The sequence below is a fragment of the Rhipicephalus microplus genome, chromosome X (assembly GCF_043290135.1).
Source record: "Rhipicephalus microplus isolate Deutch F79 chromosome X, USDA_Rmic, whole genome shotgun sequence".
Taxonomy (NCBI): domain Eukaryota; kingdom Metazoa; phylum Arthropoda; class Arachnida; order Ixodida; family Ixodidae; genus Rhipicephalus; species Rhipicephalus microplus.
The window spans coordinates 65853780-65868432 of NC_134710.1; the positions used below are offsets into that span (position 1 = coordinate 65853780).

General features: G+C 44.2%; 1 long non-coding RNA gene across 1 annotated transcript in view; it reads left to right on the plus strand.

Moving 5' to 3' along the window:
- Nucleotides 1-3649: 3649 nt before the first annotated feature.
- The window catches only part of LOC142775577 (uncharacterized), a 58365-nt gene continuing 47361 nt past the window's right edge, over nt 3650-14653 (plus strand). Inside the window, exon 1 of the long non-coding RNA XR_012886790.1 lies at nt 3650-3788. This is a non-coding gene — a long non-coding RNA (uncharacterized LOC142775577). The remainder of the gene's footprint in view (nt 3789-14653) is intronic.

Consider the following 14653-nt stretch of genomic DNA (forward strand, 5'->3'; position numbering starts at 1 on the left):
ATGGAAAGCGAGCTGTGATAATTTTTTTTCTGTGTACATACACATGCACTATTACTTGTCATTTGCAAACCATGACTTTCTTGAAGATACGAACAAGAACGAACTAACAAAATATGGCACTAGGTTATTAAAACGACCTGTCTCGGATTAACTGAATAATAACTCATCATTTATAGACGTCACTCAGCAAACTCCATCTTTTACATTCAGTGGATGATTCAAAATTAATTGCCTTTGTTGTTTACAGCTTAGCTGTTTACTCTTTGTTATAGAGTATGTTGCAATCTTTACTTTTATATTGTTTACATGGCCATATTTATTGGTTTATTATTTCCTCTGCTCTTAATTACTTCTGCATTTGCAACGTTGTTGACTGAATATTCACTTCTTAGACTCCTATGTTGCTCAAATATCTATTCCATTATCTATGTTACTATATTATTCTGTTTGATGAGCTCTTGTGTTTAAGTTGATGCATGCGGTTCAGCCTGTATTCCAATGTTGTTATGTCTACCTCACTTCCGGTCGTACTTCGAATCTAACTATGAAGATATAAGATCATGGTAAGGTTTGTTTCCTCGCAGCTACAGTGTCATTGCAATAATGTTATTCCACGTATTATCAAAATATTGATATAATGTTTTTTCTTCAATGCAGCGCCCATTTCCACGCATCTTGCGAGATCAGAAACCATGAAGCGAGGTAAACAGCGACACTGGCCGTCTAAGCATCGCTTGTACCTCTAGTCCTTGTATCAAGGGTGCAGGAAGGGTAATTTTGTACGTTGATTGATTGATATGTCGGGTTAACGTCCCAAAACTACCATGTGATTGTGAGAGACACCGCAGTGGAAGGCTCTGAAAATTTCGACCACCTGGGGTTGTTTAACGTGCGCCCAAGTCTGAGCACACGGGCCTACAGCATTTCCGCCTCCATCGAAAATACAGCCGCCGCAGCCGCTATTCGATCCCGCGACCTGCGGGCCAGCAGCCGCGTAACATAGCCACTAGACCACCGAGGCGGGGCTAATTTTTTACGTGGACGTATTTATTTATTTTATTTCATTTACAACATACTGCAGGCCCACATGGGCCCAGGCAGGAGGGGTAAATTGCAAAACAAAAACACAGCATTTCAAAAGGCGAAAAACAAACAAAATAAACGCTTACATTTCAATTTTAATGTTAGGTTATGAGAAATCGATCAGGTCAATTGACTCAACTGAATCAATCAATGATAATGGCAGTGAGTTCCATTCGTTAATAGTGCGAGGAAAAAAAGAAAATTTGAAAGTGTTAGTTCTTGTATGATATGGAGTTAAAGATTGAGGATGATGATGTCGGGTTAGTCTAGTTGATAATGGGCGTAGATATGGTCCAGGATGAAAAGAGAGTTTGTTATTCTTCAGAAGAAAAAGAAATTTGAGCCTGAGTATTTTACGTCTTAGTTTCAATGTTTGCATTCCATCAGTTTGCATGAGCGCTGTTGGCGAATTGGTGGAACGGAATTTAGAAAAAATAAATCTAACAGCTTTGCGCTGAACCATTTCAAGTGCGTTAGTATTGTGGTTGGTGTGAGGATCCCAGATGGTGCAAGCGTATTCTAACTTAGGCCTAATTAGCGATCTATATGCATGAAGCTTGGTTTCGGGGGGCGCCTGTTTAAGTTTGTGTCGCAGAATACAATGCTTGCGAAAAGAAGAAGCACAAATGTTAGCGATATGAGAATTCCAACTGAGGTTGTTAGTAATGGTCACCCCCAAATATTTGTATTCATTTACCTGAACTAGGGGATTAGATGGAAGACTGCAAGAAAACTGCCGTTTATGTATTTTCTTTGTTATATGCATGTATACTGTTTTTGTTTCATTAAGCTTCATGTCCCGTTATTTACACCATGAATGAACGTTATGGAGGTTATTATTCAAAAGTTCCTGATCTTCTCGACAAACAACTTCATGATACAATATGCAGTCATCTGCAAATAAGCGAAATTGAACTGGCTCTGTTATAATATTAACGATGTCATTAATGAAAATGAAGAACAGGAGCGGTCCCAGTACACTACCTTGTGGTACCCCCGAAGTAACTGGCAAACTACGCCAGTGGTAACCATGAATAGAAACGGATTGGGTGCGATTGCTTAAGTAGGCGGAAATCCAATTATAGATGAAAGAGGGGAGGCCAGTGTATTTTAGTTTGCAAAGTAACATTTCATGTGAAACAAGGTCGAATGCTTTCTGAAAATCTAAAAAAAAAATATGTCAGTTTGACCAGGTTTGTTAAGGACACTTGCAAAACTGTCAAATACAGTGGTTAGGTGTGTGACCGTAGAAACACCCTTCCTGAATCCATGCTGAGATGAAGAAAGAATATTGTTGTCTGTTAAAAATTTAATTGTGTAATTTGCAACAATATGTTCGAGAATCCTACAGCAGGAAGAAGTGAGCGATATCGGACTATAGTTTGTAATCAATGCAATGTCCCCTTTCTTGTGTACGGACACCACACGCGCCGTTCGCCAGTCAATCGGTAGATCTGAAGATGACAAAGATGCACGGAAAATGTATACGAGGAACGGGGCGAGTGCTTCTGAATATCGACGAAGGAATGCATTTGGAAGGCCATCAGGACCAGATGATGATTTTGTCTACAGGTTAAGTAGCATAGCTACAATACCTGGTAGCGATACAATATCTTCGTAGTCTGAGCAACATACAGGGTCAAGAATAACTTTTTCTGAAGAAATGGAAAAAACACTGTGAAAATACATATTGAAATGTTCTGCAATGGCATCCTTGTCCTCAATTAAAACACCATCAATTTGAATCTCGTTAACAGACCTTTTTTATTTAAGGAATCCCAGAACTTCTTAGGGGATTCTTTTAGAAAATTTGGTAAGATATAATGAAAATAATGCCATTTAGAACGTCCCAATGTTTCACTAAGCGCAATTCGAGCAGTATCAACAACGTTTGTAGATGCTCTTCTTTTTTTAAGGCGCTTAAGTTTTCTTTTTAAGTGCAAGACGTCTTTGGTTATCCAGGGATTCGACTTTTTTGTTTTCTTAGCTTTGTCAGGTATAAAATTATCGAGACAATGAGTGCAGATCTGTTTAAATTGAACCCACAGTTTTTCAACATCCGAACCTTGAAAATTGTTAAACACCATCTTAAGATGATCCAAAACGCTCTCTATGAGGTAAGAGTGCAAATTTTAATCGCGCTGTTCACTCGTTTAGCTCGTCCGTCCCACGAGTCTTGAAATGTGGCATGCCGCAGTACAGATCACGCGGTTCCGAACGTCGGATAAGACATCGGATCGTAACTCGCATACGAAGCTTTAAACTACAATTCTAGAGCAGTAGCAGTCGCGCGTCGAGTAACGAATACATTCGACAACAAATTTTAGTCGAGGCCTTGAAAGTAAAATTGTCTTCGTAGGACAGCCTCACAGCAACATGACCAGCTCTATTGCACCATTCACGCTTCGATGGCTTGGCGCTAGCTCGCATACAGCAAGCCTCTCGCGTTCCAGGCAGCTTGCCAAAGCAAGCGTTTCTGTTTGCGAAGCTTGCGAGGAGCCCGAGACAGTTGTTTACATTTGGGGCGTGCAAGTGACGTGCGGTCCCGTGAGACAGGAGGCGAGTACGAAGGCGTACATCCGATATGTCCGAAACACCCGACTCCACCTGGCTTCCAAGGCTCTACAGGGTGCGTGAGATGTATACACTTCTGTGCGGCCCCACTCACCCCTTTTCCCACACGGTATACCGAAGATTCCATCCCGGTGAGTCGTCGCACTGATACCCGTGGAAAATGTCAATCGCCAGCTTGATCCCATTGTTTGTTCCCACGTTTCTTTCCTCCTCCGAAGCAAGCTTGTGCATGGGAAAAGTGACCTGGCGTTGTCGTCTGCCGATCGACGTTTCTTCCCTGCGAATGCTGTTCGCATGCTCAGCCGAGCAGCAGAAGATGGAAGAACACCTTGATGTACTAGACAGACATGCTTTATACAGAGGGAAGCCGGCCTCGCACATTCGCCTAACAGAATTCTACCATATGATTATGAGAACCACCATATGATTATGAGAAACGCCGTAGTGGAGGGCTCCGGAAATTTCGACCACCTGGGGTTCTTCAACGTGCACCCAAATCTGAGCACACGGGCCTACAACACTTCCGCCTCCATAATGCACTAGGAAAGGCAGTGTAGTAAATAACTAGTACGCGTGTTTCCTTGAAGCAGTGTGTGATCAGTTACGGCTGGGGTGAAGCTGCGTAGCTCAGCCGCTTTTGGACAGAGTGACCACTCTTGTAATGTTTATGTTACTCTATGCTTCTACGGCCATATCGGTATATCGTAAGCACCTGACATTCCTGCTCTTCTAGCTTTTCCAAAATGGGCATGTATTCGCGAGAATTCCATTATCCGACGACATTCCTGGGCCAGCACATCACTTCTTTCATATTGCGTTCTCTTTTTCTTCAGCCCCATGTGCGGTTTAAAGCAGCCCAACTGTATACCTGATGTCTTTTAGTGGGAGTCATGTTCCTTTTTTTGTGTGCATTCGTCTTACTTGGTGGCGCCGTTTCCGTAGTATGAGTTGGATGACATCTCAAGATGAGACCGTCTTAGACATGGAGCGACGCACTAAACGTCATGACAAACGAAGCAACACACACACGCACATGTACATATATATATATATATATATATATATATATATATATATATATACATATATATATATGATATATATATATATATATATATATATATATATATATATATATATATATATATATATATATATATATATATATATATATATATATATGTACATGTGCGTGCGTGCGTGCGTGCGTGCGTGTGTGTGTGTGTGTGTGTGTGTGTGTGTGTGTTTGAAGAGAAGAGACACAACTGACTGAGCGGTTGTCTTAGTTTTATTTCCAACGGTACCGGTGACCGGTCTTCGCCAGGGTTTGACTTATTCACAAACGCTGACGAAGACTTATCCCCCTGTCGAAACCGTTGGAAATAAACTAAGACGTCTGCTAAGTTGTGTTTCTTCTCTTCCCAAGTACGTTGTCCCAACTACGTTTGGCGCATTGGAAAAACTTCTTCATATATATATTGTGGGATCTCGATGTGGCGAGCGAGCGCCACGCCACGCTCTTGGAGTGAAAGGACACAGTTGACACGGTCGGTACAAACCAAACAACATACATACCTTTATTTAACTAATTTATAACGACAATATCGTCCGCCGAATGATACATCAATCGTGATCAACCCACTAAGACATCCTTACACACAATTTCCATACACTCCAAAACATGACGAACACAATAACACGACAAACACACAATAACATATCCAAGGCGGTGTCGCCAACGCTCGACTTACCACGCGGGCCCCCCGGCGCGCAGGCCGCGGTACTACGTGCCGAGGACCCAGGCCAGAGACAACCGTTCTGCGCAACCGCCGTGCGCAGAAGAGGTTGGTTGGTTAGTGGTTCGTAAGGAAAAGGAAGAAGGCACCTAATTTCTGTCTGCCTATAGGCGACACGGCGCATTGCATAGGGGTGGGGGGAAGGAGGGATAAAAAGAAAGAAGGAAATAGATGAAGAAATAGAGAGGCAAGCGACGGAAAATAGAAGTAGATAGGAAAGTGGGGATCCCGTCGAAGCAGTCCAAGGGTGGGGCACCACAATGCGAGAGCTGCACGGTGTCAGGAGGCCGCGGAGGGCAAACCAGTCGGCGGGAGCTACGCTGGCGTCGGAAATCGCGAGGGCACGACCGTCCAGCTCGAAATCCTGCGAGCGAATCCGCAGAAGAGACTCGCTCAACTCTCGTCCGCCATCAAGGCTTGCTTCGGCCAGGTCACCGCCGGTGGCACACCATGATGATGACGATAGTGGTGGCCAACTCTCACGAACACAACGCCATATATCGCCCGGTGGTTGTCACCCCAAAATGCGGCTGTTGGGCGAGACACGTGCGCCACTCAGCGCAAACAACTTTACAGAGGGTGTCAGCACCCCCAACAACATATATATATATATATATATATATATATATACACTTCTTTCCCGTATACACTTCTTTCCCTTATATATATATATATATATATATATATATATATATATATATATATATATATATATATATATATATATATATATATATATATATATATATATATATATATATATATATATATATATATACACGAAAACCCACAAGAACAAAGTCTCACGTCAACGAAGCAATCTGGTGTCCCCGGCAGACGTCCATACAGTTCAGTGCAGTGGCCCCCTCTCGACAGCGGTGAGATGTTAAAACAGTTTGGAGGACGGTGGAGCTTCGTCGTCAATAGTAAACGCGATAGACTAATCGGAATCGCCATTTCAATTGCTTGCCTCGGTTCTCGGTGCATGGCTCAACCATTCCGTAAGAAAACGAATGACGGTGCGCGTATAACATAAGCCGTTAGAAACTATCGTATGATCCCTTCTGCAGATAACGTTTTGAGCCCTGGCGTAGTGGGTCCTTAGCCTACTATGGCAAAATTATTCCTTTTGCTAATAAGTGTTGCCTTACGTTCCGTAAACACCCTTAGTATAGATTGATGGTTGATAACGGCGAGGAAAACATTGTCATCACTGAGGACGTTTTTGAAGTGAATGGCAGAGACGCTGTTTGGTGCGTCGGTTTTGCTTTCGCCTGCTGAATTAGCCATACTTCATCGCTCCACAGTGATTACCAGTGGCCGCATTTCGAAAATGTTAAACTGGCTGTGGACTATTCGAAGGAAGGGCTTGAATTCGCCCATTAGATTCGATCAGCCAGTATCACTGGTTAAAAGTTTAATTTTTTCAACTTTCATAATTACTGAAAAATTATTATTTGTGCGCACCTGAAGATGCTTTCTTACGCAGTAAAGGGAACACAGCAGGTAACACGCAGATGCCTCTTTTCAGTAATTTTTACATAATATTAGATGAATTTCTGAAAACACCCGGTATATATAAACAGTACCATCATACAGGTTTTGCAAACCACTCAAAACATGCGAATTACGCCGAAAGACGGATACACTGTCACTTTGGCAGGTATATATTAGATATGCTTTCGTTTTTTTCTGTTCTTGTTATTTGTTTTTACCTTTCCATCTCGCCTTAATCTTTCATTAGTGTAGCGTAGCTAAACTAACATGTTTTATATTCCAGTTAACATCCTCGCCTTTTGCGTCTTTTGTATATATATCTCTAGTACATTCATTGTGCAATGCTTTCAGTCTTTCTATGGAACAGTTGGTACACGACTGCGTGCACCATCTATTCTGCATACGATGTGCTACATGCGACCGATAATTTAGTCCCGTTCTCACAGTATGTTGAACCCCAACAACGAGAATCACCCGTGAAATTTATCAAAATCTGTGCCGCAGCTTGAATATGCTCAACTCGTCATATTCGTGTCTGATGCAAAGAAGTGGTTCCAAGTGCGTATAGCATTTTAGAGGCCGGGCGTGCCGCCCACCACCTTATCATTGCACGGCATGGTCACGCTGAAGTCAATATATTATTAAACCAAGGTTTCCATTGCTCGAAACGAGAACACAATAAACTTGAAAGGTCTGTAAAAATAAACACTGCAGAAATAACCGAGATTTAATTGCAACAATTCGCCTAACACTGCTAAAAACGCTTCTGAAGCGTAAAAACCGGGCTATACTGCACCTGCGCGCTCGTTTCTTACGGTCTTCGCATCGGCTGTAGCACATGCCTCTCGCCGCTGCTTTGACAGGGGCGCTGCGACACTGACCCTTCTAAAGTCACTGTATGTGTATATGGTGCTGTATATGTTATTGTATATGTTACTGTATATGCCAGATGGCATAACTGCAACCCTGACTCATCTATAGTTACTGTATATGCTACCTGTATATGCTGCTGTATATGTTACTGTATATGTTACTGTATATGCCAGGTAGCATAACTCTAGACCCTCCTAGATCCCCTATATTTTGAAAGTAGCGATGCTCTCCTCCGCTTGCATGTTTTCCTTCTCGATTCTCCTCGGAATTTTACCATCTCCTGGCAGGCGCGGCGCTGAACCCTCGACCAGCTCGCAGTAGCCGCATTAGAATCAATGCGCGTGCTTGTTTAGTCGACTCTTTTACGTGTTATACGAGATTCGGTCACTTGAAAAGATCACCTGGACGAAAGTAGTTTTCAGGTAGAACATAGTCTCTGATATACTTTTTTATGCGCTTCGATAAATATACAAGCGGAAGCAAACAAAATAGAGTACCAACTAGGGTCTGAGCGGTTCACCCCGTCTACGCTTCGGCTGTCGATAGGGCGGAGGCGTGTTAAGCGCTTTAATGTAAGCGCATAAGGTCTACATTTTTTTTATTTATCCTAATCCTGATGAACTCAGAAAAGGTTGCCTAAAAATAATGTGCACGGTGGTTTACCTAATGAATTCACTAAAATAAGCGGACCCGACGCCTTTTTATACGAACAGCGACGCAAAAAGTTCATGTCATGCTACCGTGAGGCCCGAGGATAATCAACGCGTGTGCCTGTCCCAACGAAACGACGAGATTACCTGCGTCACTTACTCAGTCTCCTGAAAAGAAGGGAAAAAAAGATGACTACTCATACAAAAGCTTCTAAAACACTATGGTGCCTTAATGATTGATTGATTTGTGGGGTTTAACGTCCCAAAACTACCATATGATTATGAGAGACACCGTAGTCGAGGGCTCCGGAAATGACTATGGTGCCTTATAATTACAGTTTATAAATACACAAACGCACGCACCAGGCATGATTGTACACGCTCACGTGCAAGCTACCGCAAGAATACACACGCACGTACGCACGCGCGTATACAGACATTGCGAGGCACTTTTGTGTGACGCCCACGGGTGTGCTACACAAACGGAATGGACACGAGACATCATATGCAAATACACAAATTAAAGTTATAATTGGCAACACATCCTGAACATAAAAGTTTCGTACCAACAGCAAATGCAAATGACACGTTGAACGTAATAGACAACTCGATTTACAGAACACATCAAACTTCTCAATTAAAAGTACAAGACAGTGCATACAGAAAGATAGCTCACAGATTATCGTCCGTCATCCAACGCATTGCAGCTGTGTCCAATGTCCGTTGCTCGGTGGCTTTCGAGGGGTGGTTTTCAGCTCCCATTTGAGGTTGGCGACATCTGTGACCGACAGAGTTGGTAATATCAACGCTTGGCCTAGCGCATGGTTGCGGGCTGCTTCGTCCGTGCGTGCCTATTAGCGCACGCCCAATCCGAACTCCAGCGTGGCTCTCCTCCAACTGACACTCTCGACTTTGCGGTCATCCGACACCAGCCCGGGGTGCAGCGTTTCCTGCTTCTCGCCATAAAACAACAGACGCGCGTGGCCAGACCACTTTTGTTCAAGTCAGTTGTTTGAATTCCGACTGTCTGGGGCCGGTCTTTGAAATTGCGTCTGGTGGGACGATTGCGACGAGCTGCTGCCTTGCGGGCAAGCATCTTGTGTCTTCCAGGGAAGCATTCCAATCACTACAGACATGCACAAACGGAACGCACACGCAGGCCCACACATATGCAGCTAGATATACGTGCACCCACACAGGTGTGAATACAAACGTATCAAGCGCACGTACTCACACATATAGGCTCTCAAACACACACACACCGGTGCAAATACTGACATACACAATCATGAGCAAACACAGGCACACACGTGCACGCACACACACATACGTGCGCACATACACAAATGCACGCTCACGCATGCGCACACGTACACACGCATAAACGAGCACGCGCACACCCGCACACACGCATACGCTCACAACTACACGTTAGGAATTACACACGTTAGCTTACAAAGCGTACACTTTGAAAATTAACGCACGTACGAAAACACAACAAAGCTTTGTCAGGGCACAGAAAAATAAAATCGTGGCTCACTGAGATAAAGCCATGTCCCCATTTATGTGTGCTCGTTATTGAAGTCAATGAACAGTGCGGTTATGCAATGAGTATTATATTCTCCATTCAACTTCATCTAGACTTCCACCTTTATATAAGGACAGTGCAAAGAACTACGTGCTCGCAAAGAACGCCATTTTTGGAAGGGGCGAAGTTCCTTCTCTCGATGTTTTGAATCCACGGCTTTCCGCGCATGGCATAATTTTCGACTCAGGGAATATAAAATAACTTTACTCCTTCCTCCGACGTGCTGCTGCATTGAAACACGCAGCAGCCAGGCATCGCCAGGAAGATTGAAGCTCGGAATACAACTCTGAAGCAAGTTCGGAGCGGCAGCCTGGAGGCTTCATGCATGGCGTGCGTGGTGAATGAAAAGCGCGCGAAGTTTATATGTGCGCGTTTCAAGTGACGTCAGGGTCACCCGACTAGCTGGCAGTGCGCGACCCAGCCATTCAGCGCTGCGGATACACCAGCTACGTGAAAGAGGGAGTGAAAAAAGAAAAAGGAGGTCGCCGGTGCGGCGAGAGTGCGATGGCGCAGATGAAGGAAATCAGGGAGTGTCGCTACTTTCGAAATATAAGGGTTTTAGACCCTCCTCCGCCGCTCCGTGCAGCCATGGCCTCCGAGATTGCCGGCACAGGAGTTTCGGGGCACTTTTTTACCCACCGCGCGCTGAAAAACAAGTCACCTAATCGTTGAAGACGCACAAATGGTTCATGGCATTGCTCATACTCGATGATGTTGAGCTTGTACCTGTATACTTCTGAAGAGTTCAATTTGCTGGCAGTTTCCGAAGCCCCAAAGTATGAGCATGATCGTAGCCCCTTGGAGACACAACGTGCCATGCCACACACTCCCTAGCACAACCTTTTTCTTTCCTTTCTGTGTATCTGTAGTGATTTTCTTAACATATGCGTGGTGCTTGCTTTCGCAACATTCGGACGCCTTTTCCACTTCTTAAGGCATTTGCTGCAGCTTCTTCCAATTTGAACGATGGTACGGCACTTGAGAGCGCAATCTTTCTATTACAGCCAGGTCTTGACCCGCGGGGCGCGCGTCGCTCTTCATTGTTTGCAGGTGAACACTTACTGTTTCTTATTTAGTGAAAGCATCGTGTGAAGTCGCAACAAGCTGATCTGATGCATTGCTCTGCGCTTTTCGCTTCTTTGATGTTTGACTTAGGGGCGAAGTTCGTGAAGCAGGATCTCTGCGAGACTTCTTTGCGCTTGAAATCACGTAGCAAGAAGGATAGTCCTCGAATAAAGTAGCCGCGGAGTCAGGAAGTAGTTGATGCACCACAAAGGCACATAGTCTTCATCATGAAAGTGTCTGATACATAGGACAGTCGACGCAGACTTGTCGCTGATGATAAGGTTGTCTCTTGCACTATTTTTTGCCATTTACCATACAGCTCAGCACTGCTTGGCGATTGGTTAAAAAACACCCGGTGTTTTCCCCGAACGGGACTTGCAATACCGAACACAGCCATACACCATAACACTGTGTCACAAACGACTGCAATGTTTGTCTCGCCCGCGCACCCCATCGTCCAAGGAAGCGCGCCTTTGTGTTGGGAAGACGACATCCGGTGACTAAAAACCCAGCGACGGCGCCGCCGCGTCTTCTCAACACCTGTACCGAAGGGGGCACACATGTGTTCGAGGAAAAAGAAGTGACATCCAGAGGGTAAGGGAGCACGCGCACGCCCCGAAAAAGTGTAGCAGCTTGGGCTAATTGGTATGGCATGACGATAGTTATAGCGCGAGAACAAAACGACGACAGAAACTTGACTGCTTGACAGAGACTTGACTTTGACTGCTTCGAAATAGGGAGTAAATGTGCAACCAGAAAGAAGCATGGTCGTCAGTGTCGCGAGGCTCGCGACACTGACGTGTTGAGACGGCTGCAATACCGGGCGCCCTCGTCGTCTACTAAGGTGACGTGATCTTCAGCGACACCCCGTTAACTCCCCTACTTGTAACAAGAGCTGGCCTGGTCTGTATGGAACTTTTTATTGTGTTTTTAACTCTTGATTTATTATAACTAGCTTTTCTATAATTGCAGTTGTGTGCGATGCGTCGCACGGAGAAGCTCAGAAGCACGAGCATGATCGTTTTCTTGTAAATTTTCTCTGTATCCCCTTTAGTTTCATTATCTTCTTATTTTAGTAATAATCAGCCTATTTGTCTTTTGTCTCTACCTGTAGTAGTGTTCTTTTAGGGCATAGTTTGCATTGTTGTTGTTGTTTTTTCATCGCGTATTAGTGTTTTTTCTGTTATTTTTTGTTATATCCTTGCTATTGCCCTTGCTTTAATTAAATGCTGGATTTTGTTTAGGCATATGTCCGTGTCTGCTCTATGAGTACGTCAGTCAGGCCCATACATCACCACACGTGCAACTCCGCAAGGGTCGACCTACCTGCTACTAAATTTGAGATGTACCACTTCGAGGCCTTTCAGGCGTCGCAGGCCGAAGCGTAAAGTGAAATCCTGCGAGTCAGGCGCACGTCGATGTTAGATCAACGGGGCCTCACCCGAAGTGTGTGACACACTGCTACTATATATCCATGTACGTGCTGCATGTACTGAAGGTTGTACGACCATCTTCTCGAGTCAAGAAGTCACTGCAGACTGAACCCTGAGAAACTACCGAACAAAATGCAGCCGTGGGGGGCAAATCTCAGAATAATGTAGCCACACTAGAGAGAAAATGAAAATTGACAACCTGCTTGTAGCACTAGGGCACAAGAGAATTCGTGGAGAAATCATACAGATCTTTTGGAAACATGAAGCTGCTTACTTGCCGAAAAGTTAGAATGTTGTCACTTTATGTTTCGAAACATGTTTTTCAACGAAATCGAAGGATAGCGCACAACTGATTTGCCCTAGAGAGATTTAGTTTTAGGGCAAGCAGCTTGCAAGCGTAATCAGCTGCGTTCTTCGCATTCTTTCTCGATGTGGGTTGCAGTAAAAAAGAACGCAAAAGAGCTTGAGGTCCCTGGAACTAGGTATTAATACCTTCACAATGCACACCACCCCTCTCGGGGCGTGCCATCTGAAAGGGTTATTCAGCAGCAACAGTCCTTTTTTTTTTACTTTCTATCTCCCTATACGCAGTTATTTTCAACCATTAAAGAAACAAATCACCTACGTGTACGTGTAAAAGCTGTCAAGCTGCAGACCACAGCTTTTAGCCCTGGCAACCACTCCTAATATATTCAGAAAAATAAAGCAATATAAAATAGCTAGCAAATGGAAGGCGTGCTCCACATTTCTATAAGCAACCTCTCTGAATTGCGACCTCGTAGTCCAACGAGGCCAAGCGCCAAAGGTATTTGGTGCTCTCAGCTTGAAGAACAGGTGCAGCATTGTTTATATCTCTCCCTAATTGCTGCCAGCGTTTTATACCTCCTGCTTTATGCCTCCTGCATTATGCCTCGTTAACCAATTCCACAGCATTTTCACGGAGTTTCCGCCTGTATTATCCGCTAGCACATGCATGCCTACATTATGCGGTAAGCCATCTGATAACATTAGGTTTTTTTAAAAAGACGATCCTCCCTCTACGCCTGATTTCTTGAATAGTCCCCCTCCCCGTCTTCATCGAGAACCCTCAATCCGCGTTTCCACACCAAGTAACACTTTTGTGCACTGTGCGAGGCAGGAGATGCAACGTCAAGGTCAGCGTGGCCATGGAAGCGTCCATCTGCTACTCGCGCCGTGCAAGAGAGGATGCCACAGTCTCGGCAAACGTACAGTTGGTGTATATGCTACAGGTAGCATATACAGTAACTCTAAGCAAGCGCATGGTCCCCGAGGCCAAGGAAAACACTAAGTTGTCCGTGTTACGCACTTCTACAGGTTTCACCGCAGTGGCGCTGCATAAAGCACAGGATTTAGAACTACACCGAGACCTTCACAAGGAGGACATGTGTATCAGTTGCACCGCAAATATTCTTTCCTGTTGCTGTTGCCTTGACCAGGCTTGTGAGTGCGCTTACTGGAAGTGTAAAACACTTACCGATTTAGAGCAAGCCTATGAAGGGCTACAATAATTTTTACTGCTGTCTTTAGAAAGTTCACTGAGATCTCTATTATTGGGCATCGAGAACGTTAGAAACTTTGACAAACTTTTTCGCCCGCTCAATATTGCGCTTAGAACGCCCATTAAATAAATACAGGTCTTCATGTTTCAGCAAGCTCTGTCACAGTCATCTAACGCAACATATAGAATACAACGTTCTAGTCACGTTGATAGAATGCGTACTTACATGTGTCTAATTACTGTCCCCGAACTTTCACAACAATGCATCGGCTGTCTAGCAGACAAGGATAATTTATACGAATACTTTTGAGTACACAATTTCTGTTAGAATACCTTGGTCACTTAGGATATATTCAATGATAGTGTTCTGTTAAACCAGGTTTTTCGCGCAAATTGTTTACTTTAAAATAGGTGCTTCAAACTTTCATCAGACAGATATTAAGGCGCTGATATCGATGCACGTTTTACAATCTGCAATGTTTCTGCCCGCAACCTTTAGTAGTTTGTCTGTGCGGATTGCTTTGGAACTGCACTTGCCTCGACTCAAAGTAGTGGACGAGTGACGAATGTAGAAA